This window comes from Oncorhynchus masou, chromosome 1, assembly GCF_036934945.1.
Source record: "Oncorhynchus masou masou isolate Uvic2021 chromosome 1, UVic_Omas_1.1, whole genome shotgun sequence".
Taxonomy (NCBI): domain Eukaryota; kingdom Metazoa; phylum Chordata; class Actinopteri; order Salmoniformes; family Salmonidae; genus Oncorhynchus; species Oncorhynchus masou.
The window spans coordinates 68834948-68843826 of NC_088212.1; positions in this window are offsets into that span (position 1 = coordinate 68834948).

The following is an 8879-nucleotide window of genomic DNA, read 5'->3' on the forward strand; positions in this document are numbered from 1 at the left end:
AATCATACTAATACTCATATATTTTGTCTGTTCCACTTTACAATGTACTCTGTCTCAACTTACCTGAGTATTTACCTCAGTATTTGCAGAATCCTGGAAGTTGGGCTCACGGTGTACTTTATTCCGCTCTGTCTTGGTCCAATTTGGCTTGGTCCAATGCCAGTACACATCTCACTGGGCACAAACTGGTTGAATCAACTTTGTTCCAACGTCATTTGTGAAGTGGAATCTGTGTAAAATGTATTGGATTTGAGGGTGAAATTTCAACCAAAGGATAATGGCATCATGTTAAAACTTGAGATGTGTCTTCAACTTGATTGGAGTCCACCTGTGGTAAATTCAATTGATTGGACATGGTTTGGAAAGGCACACACCTGTCTATATAAGGTCCCACAGTTAACAGTGCATGTCAGAGCAAAAACCAAGCCATGAGACAACTATCTCTGCAGCACTCCACCAATCAGGCCTTTATAATCGAGTTGCCAGATGGAAGCCCCTCTTAACCAAAAGGCAAATGACAGCCCGCTTGGAGTTTACCAAAAGGCACCTAAAGGACTCTCAGATCATGAGAAAAAAGATATCTACGGTGAAGCATGGTGGTGGCAGCATCATGCTGTGGGGATGTTTTTCAATGGCAGGGACTGGGAGACTAGTCAGGGTCATGGGAAAGATGAACGGAGTAAAGTATGGAGAGATCCTTGATGAGGAGCGCTCCAGAGTGTTCTGGACCTCAGACTGGGGCGAAGGTTCACCCTGCAACAGGACAACAACCCTAAGCACACAGCCAAGACAACACAGGAGTGGCTTCGGGACAGGTCTCTGAATGTGCTTGAGTGACCCAGCCAGAGCCCGGACTTGAACCCAAACAAACATCTCTGGAGAGTCCTGAAAATAGCTGTACAGCAACGTTCCCCATCCAACCTGACAGAGCTTGAGAGGATCTGCAAAGAATGAAACTCTCCAAATACAGGTGTGCCAAGTTTGTAGCGTTATACCTAAGAAGACGCAAAGCTAATCGCTGTCAAAGGTGCTTCAACAAAGTACTGAGTAAAGGGTCTGAATACTTATGTAAATATAATATTTAAGTATTTTATTTTTTACAAATTTGTAAACATTTCTAAAAACCTGTTTTTGCTTTATCACTATGGGGTATTGTGTGTAGACTGATGATATAAAAAACAATAGAATACATTTCAGAATAAGGCTGTAAAGTAACAAAATGTGGAAAAAGTCAAGGGGTGTGAATACTTTCTGAATGCACTGTAGGCCTAGAGTTTCAAGCTTTGGTTTATTTCTGAATTACTTAAGTTAATAATGTTGTATTCATGTCTCATCTCAACCAAACATCAAAGTTTTTTTTTTAAAGGACTAAATCAAACTTTATTTAATGTGCAATAAAAAAAGTGTTATGTACTTGAGTGAAGACCCAAAAGCGGTTTTAACAGAAAACAGAGTTCTTTAATGAAAAAACAGGAATGGCATAAATCCTCTTCCAACGTAGTCAATGGAACAAAAAGAACGTTAGTATAATGCAGGATGCACCTGCCAGGCAGACTCCGACAGGATAGGACAAGGTGGAAGCAAACGCGACGACAGCTTGCTTCTGGCATCAAAAACACAAACAAGAATCAGACACCGAAAGTAGCAGGAACAGAGAGAGAAATAGAGACCTAATCAGAGGGGAAGAGAGAACAGGTGTGAAAGAGTGAATGAGCTAGTTAGGGGAGATGTAGAACAGCTGAAGAATGAGAGACAGAGAAGGTAACCTAAAAAGACCAGCAGAGAGAGACAGAGTGAAGAGAAGACAGGAACAGACATAACAAGACATGACAGTACCCCCCCACTCACCGAGCGCCTCCTGGCGCACTCGAGGAGGAAACCTGGCGGCAACGGAGGAAATCATCGATCAGCGAACGGTCCAGCACGTCCCGAGAGGGAACCCAACTCCTCTCCTCAGGACCGTACCCCTCCCAATCCACTAGGTACTGATGACCACGGCCCCGAGGGCGCATGTCCAAAATCTTACGAACCCTGTAGATGGGTGCGCCCTCGACAAGGATGGGGGGGGGGAGGGACGAGCGGGGCGCGAAGAACGGGCTTAACACAGGAGACATGGAAGACCGGGTGAACGCGACGAAGATAGCGCGGGAGAAGGAGTCGCACTGCGACAGGATTAATGACCTGAGAAATACGGAACGGACCAATGAACCGCGGGGCCAACTTGCGAGAAGCTGTCTTAAGGGGAAGGTTCTGAGTGGAGAGCCATACTCTCTGACCGCAACAATATCTAGGACTCTTGGTCCTACGCTTATTAGCGGCCCTCACAGTCTGCGCCCTATTACGGCAAAGTGCCGACCTGACCCCCTTCCAGGTGCGCTCGCAACGCTGGACAAAAGCCTGAGCGGAGGGGACGCAGGACTCAGCGAGCTGAGATGAGAACAGCGGAGGCTGGTACCCGAGGCTACACTGAAAAGGGGATAGACCGGTAGCAGACGAGGGAAGCGAGTTGTGGGCGTACTCTGCCCAGGGGAGCTGTTCTGACCAAGACGCAGGGTTACGAAAAGAAAGACTGCGTAAAATGCGACCAACAGTCTGATTGGCCCGTTCGGCTTGACCGTTAGACTGGGGATGAAAGCCGGACGAGAGACTGACGGAAGCCCCAATCAAACGGCAAAACTCCCTCCAAAATTGAGACGTGAACTGCGGGCCTCTGTCGGAAACGACGTCAGACGGAAGGCCATGAATTCGGAAAACATTCTCGATAATGATCTGAGCCGTCTCCTTAGCAGAAGGGAGCTTATCGAGAGGAATGAAATGAGCCGCCTTAGAGAATCTATCGACAACCGTAAGAATAACTGTCTTCCCCGCTGATGAAGGCAGTCCGGTGATAAAATCTAAAGCGATGTGAGACCACGGTCGAGAGGGAATGGGAAGCGGTCTGAGACGGCCGGCAGGAGGAGAGTTCCCAGATTTAGTCTGCGCGCAGACCGAACAAGCGGCGACAAATCGACGCGCGTCACGTTCCCGAGTGGGCCACCAGAAACGCTGGCGAATGGAAGCGAGCGTACCCCGAACGCCGGGGTGGCCGGCTAACTTGGCAGAGTGGGCCCACTGAAGAACGGCCGGACGAGTAGGAACGGGAACAAACAGAAGGTTCCTAGGACAAGCTCGCGGCGACGGAGTGTGAGCGAGTGCTTGCTTTACCTGCCTCTCAATTCCCCAGACAGTCAACCCGACAACACGCCCGTCAGGGAGAATCCCCTCGGGGTCGGTGGAGACCTCAGAAGAACTGAAGAGACGAGATAAAGCATCAGGCTTGGTGTTTTTTGAGCCCGGACGATAAGAAATAACAAACTCGAAACGAGCGAAAAACAGAGCCCAACGAGCCTGACGCGCATTAAGTCGTTTGGCTGAACGGATGTACTCAAGGTTCCTATGGTCAGTCCAAACGACAAAAGGAACGTCGCCCCCTCCAACCACTGTCGCCATTCGCCTAGGGCTAAGCGGATGGCGAGCAGTTCGCGATTACCAACATCATAGTTACGTTCTGACGGCGATAAGCGATGAGAGAAAAACGCGCAAGGATGGACCTTGCCGTCAGAGAGAGCGCTGAGAAAGAATGGCTCCCACGCCCACCTCTGACGCGTCAACCTCAACAACAAACTGTCTAGAGATGTCAGGTGTAACAAGAATAGGAGCGGATGTAAAACGATTCTTAAGAAGATCAAAAGCTCCCTGGGCGGAAACGGACCACTTAAAGCACGTCTTAACAGAAGTAAGGGCTGTGAGGGGAGCTGCCACCTGACCGAAATTACGGATGAAACGACGATAGAAATTAGCGAAGCCCAGAAAGCGCTGCAGCTCGACGCGTGACTTAGGAACGGGCCAATCAATGACAGCCTGGACCTTAGCGGGATCCATCTTAATGCCCTCAGCGGAAATAACGGAACCGAGAAAAGGGACAGAGGCGGCATGAAAAATGCACTTCTCAGCCTTCACATAAAGACAGTTCTCCAAAAGGCGCTGGAGGACGCGTCGCACGTGCTGAACATGAATCGAGAGAGACGGTGAAAAAATCAGGATATCGTCCATGTAAACGAAAACAAAAATGTTCAGCATGTCTCTCAGGACGTCGTTAACTAGTGCCTGAAAGACAGCTGGAGCGTTAACGAGGCCGAAAGGAAGAACCCGGTATTCAAAGTGCCCTAACGGAGTGTTAAACGCCGTCTTCCACTCGTCCCCCTCCCTGATGCGCACGAGATGGTAGGCGTTACGAAGGTCCAATTTGGTGAAAAACCTGGCTCCCTGCAGGATCTCGAAGGCTGAAGACATAAGAGGAAGCGGATAACGATTCTTAACTGTTATGTCATTCAGCCCTCGATAATCCACGCATGGGCGCAGGGACCCGTCCTTCTTCTGAACAAAAAAAACCCCGCTCCGGCGGGAGAGGAGGAGGAGACTATGGTACCGGCGTCGAGCGAAACCGACAAATAATCCTCGAGAGCCTTACGTTCGGGAGCCGACAGAGAGTATAATCTACCCCGGGGGAGTAGTTCCCGGAAGGAGATCAATACTACAGTCATACGACCGGTGTGGAGGGAGAGAAGTGGCCTTGGAACGACTGAACACCGTGCGCAGATCATGATACTCCTCCGGCACCCCTGTCAAATCGCCAGGCTCCTCCTGTGAAGAAGAGACAGAGGAAACAGGAGGGATAGCAGACATTAAACAGGTCACATGACAAGAAACATTCCAGGATAGGATAGTATTACTAGACCAATTAATAGAAGGGTTATGGCGCACTAGCCAGGGATGACCCAAAACAACAGGTGTAAAAGGTGAACGAAAAATTAAAAAAGAAATGGTTTCGCTATGATTACCAGAGACAGTGAGGGTTAAAGGCAGCGTCTCACGCTGAATCTTGGGGAGAGAACTACCATCTAAAGCGAACAAGGCCGTGGGCTCCCTAACTGTCTGAGAGGAATGTCATGTTCCCGAGCCCAGGTCTCGTCCATAAAACAGCCCTCCGCCCCAGAGTCTATCAAGGCACTGCAGGAAGCAGATGAACCGGGCCAGCGGAGATGGACCGGAAAAGTAGTGCGTGATCCAGAAGGAGAGGCCTGAGTAGTTGCGCTCACCAGTAGCCCTCCTCTTACTGATGAGCTCTGGCTTTTACTGGACATGAGGTGACAAAATGACCAGCGGAGCCGCAGTAGAGACAGAGGCGATTGGTGATTCTCCGTTCCTTCTCCTTGGCCGAGATGCGGATACCCCCCAGCTGCATAGGCTCAGCATCCGAGCCGGCGGAGGAGGGTGGCAGTGATGCGGAGAGGGGAGCAACGGAGAACGCGAGCTCCTTTCCACGAGCTCGGCGACGAAGATCAAACCGTCGCTCTATGCGAATAGCGAGAGCTATTAAGGAGTCCAGACTGGAAGGAACCTCCCGGGAGAGGATCTCGTCCTTAACCTCGACGAGGAGACCCTCCAGAAAACGAGCGAGCAAAGCCGGCTCGTTCCAGTCACTTGAGGCAGCGAGAGTGCGAAACTCAATAGAATAATCCGTTATGGATCGATTCCCCTGACATAGGGAAGACAGGGCCCTGGAAGCCTCCTCCCCAAAAACAGAACGGTCAAAAACCCGTATCATCTCCTCCTTAAAGTCTTGATACTGGTTAATACACTCAGCCCTCGCCTCCCAGACTGCCGTGCCCCACTCACGCGCCCATCCGGTAAGGAGAGAAATGACGTAGGCGATGCGGGCTGCGCTCCTGGAGTAAGTGTTGGGCTGGAGAGAGAACACCACATCACACTGAGTGAGGAATGAGCGGCACTCAGTGGGCTCCCCAGAGTAACACGGCGGGTTGTTGATCCTGGGCTCCGGAGACTCGGAAACCCTGGAAGTGGGCGGTGGATCGAGGTGGAGTTGGTGAACCTGTCTTGTGAGGTCGGAGACTTGGACGGCCAGGGTCTCAACGGCATGTCGAGCAGCAGACAATTCCTCCTCGTGTCTGCCTAGCATCGCTCCCTGGATCTCGACGGCGGAGTGAAAAGGGTCCGGAGCCGCTGGGTCCATTCTTGGTCTGATTCTTCTGTTATGTACTTGAGTGAAGACCCAAAAACGGTTTTAACAGAAAACAGAGTTCTTTAATGAAAAAACAGGAATGGCATAAATCCTCTTCCAACGTAGTCAATGGAACAAAAAGAACGTTAGTATAATGCAGGATGCACCTGCCAGGCAGACTCCGACAGGATAGGACAAGGTGGAAGCAAACGCGACGACAGCTTGCTTCTGGCATCAAAAACACAAACAAGAATCAGACACCGAAAGTAGCAGGAACAGAGAGAGAAATAGAGACCTAATCAGAGGGGGAAGAGAGAACAGGTGTGAAAGAGTGAATGAGCTAGTTAGGGGAGATGTAGAACAGCTGAAGAATGAGAGACAGAGAAGGTAACCTAAAAAGACCAGCAGAGAGAGACAGAGTGAAGAGAAGACAGGAACAGACATAACAAGACATGACAAAAAGGCTGATTTTATTTAGTTCTATTCTTGTAGACAAATTATAACTATTCATGTAGACAAACTATAAAGCCTAACTAAGTCAGTGGCACCGATATAACTTTTTCCAAGCAGAAGATACATCTCCTTCAAATATTGATGTTTGGTTGCGTTGTCATCCAAACACAATTCAATATGACTTTTGTGATATGGTAAATAGCCTAAAGTTAAGGCATCTTACAAACTAATGTAACAGTATTTATTCAATCTTAAAATGACTGAATAAACTGGGTAAACTAGGAACTGGGTTCTACATTGTGAACCCCGCTGTGTCTGAGGTCCAGTTTGAACCCCTTGCTTCAGGTCCTGAGCTACATGTAAGTGAGATTATAGACAGGTTATCTGACAACATCCCGAAAAACTATGTGCACGCTTCAATGGGGCACAAGGACGTATGTTGTTGTGATTCTGGATGGCCAGATAGCTAGCAACAATTACAAGAAGCTGCCATGTGGGGAATCGTAGGTGGTTTGTTTCAGTTAGTTTTTTACCTTGTTCTTGATACCATTTCTTGTTTTGAGGTATTTTGACTGATGCCACATCTATGCTAATACTATATACTAAACTATAACAATGTATTTTAGAGACAATAAGTGCTCATTGTGCAAATGTATTTATGTTTTCAGTAAACATTGTGACAGAATATAGTTTACATGTTTGCCCCATAGTTGCTCACTCCTCGGTTTTGTTGCTAAACAACCAACCCATCTATAGTATGAGTAGTATGAGTGTAGCGGGGTGCGTAATTGGCGGCAGAGAAGTCAGGCGCAGGAGAGCAGAACTGGGTAATAACCAGAGATGTATTAGGCAAAACCAACGGCATCCAGAACAACAAGATAAATGGGCACAAAAATAACCCGTCGTGCGCTCATGGGGAACGTACACAAGCACTACAATAAACAATCCCACAGAAAGACATGGGCGAACAGAGGGTTAAATACACAACAAGTAAATGAGGGAATTGAAATCAGGTGTGAGGAAAGACAAGACAAAACAAATGGAAAATGAAAAGTGGATCGACGATGGCTAGAAGACCAGCGACGCCGAGCGCCGCCCGAACAAGGAGAGTACCCGACTTCAGCGGAAGTTGCGACAATGAGACAATATACAAATGTTTTTGAGAAAGATCATTTGAAAAATAAAATGTTGTTGAGTAAATTAAAGGTTATTTGTTGATGTAAAAATCAAAAAGTAGTGATTTTAAGTTTGTGTCATTATATTTGGGGTAGGGTGGGGTTGCAAGAAATTCTTGCGAATAAAAATTGGGTTCCACTGGGTCATTTAACTCTGGAGGTGACAAGGTTTGCAAATTCAAATATACATTTCCCAAGTTTGTTTGGAGAGCTATGGTATATAAACATGATCTATTCATTTCCGTTTATATGGAGACAATGTTTTATCAAGCAATGATACCCAGCTGTTAACTTAAACAAAGTAGTGTATTGTACTTCTGTCTGAGCTCACGTCTTTAGATTAGATGACTCGCGGCAGAGCCCAAAGAGTTAAAGAAACATCCTGTGTCATCTGTGATGTCAGCTGCAGGTTAACCTATGGTAGGTTAACCTAACCCAAAAACTTTTGCAATTATGTTAGCACAGCTGAAAACTGTTGTTAGGATTAAAGAAGCAATTAAACTGTCCTTCTTTAGACTGTTGAGTATCTGGAGCATCAGCATTTGTGGGTTCGCAAAACACCAGTCTCAACGTCAACAGTGAAGAGGGGACTCAGGAATGATGGCCTTCTAGGCAGAGTTGCAAAGAAAAAGCCATATCTCAGACTGGCCAATAAAAAGAAAAGATTAAAATGGGAAAAAGAACACAGACACTGGACAGAGGAACTCTGCCTAGAAGGCCAGCATCCCGGAGTCGCCTCTTCACTGTTGACGTTGAGACTGGTGTTTTGCAGGTAATGAAGCTGCCAGTTGAGGACTTGTGAGGCGTCTGTTTCTCAAACTAGACACTCTAATGTACTTGTCCTCTTGCTCAGTTGTGCACCGGGGCCTCCCACTCCTCTTTCTATTCTGGTTATGGACCTTTTGCGCTGTTCTGTGAAGGAAGTAGTACACAGCATTGGCAATTTCTCGCATGGAATAGCCTTAATTTCTCAGAACAACAATAGACTGACGAGTTTCAGAAGAAATTTTCTGTTTCTGCCCATTTTGAGTCTGTAATCAAACCCACAACTCCTGATGCTCCAGATACTCAACTAGTCTAAAGAAGGACAGTTTAGTTGCTTCTGTAATCAGCACAACAGTTGTGATAACATAATTGAAAAAGGGTTTTCTAATGATCAATTAGCCTTTTAAAATTATAAACTTGGATTA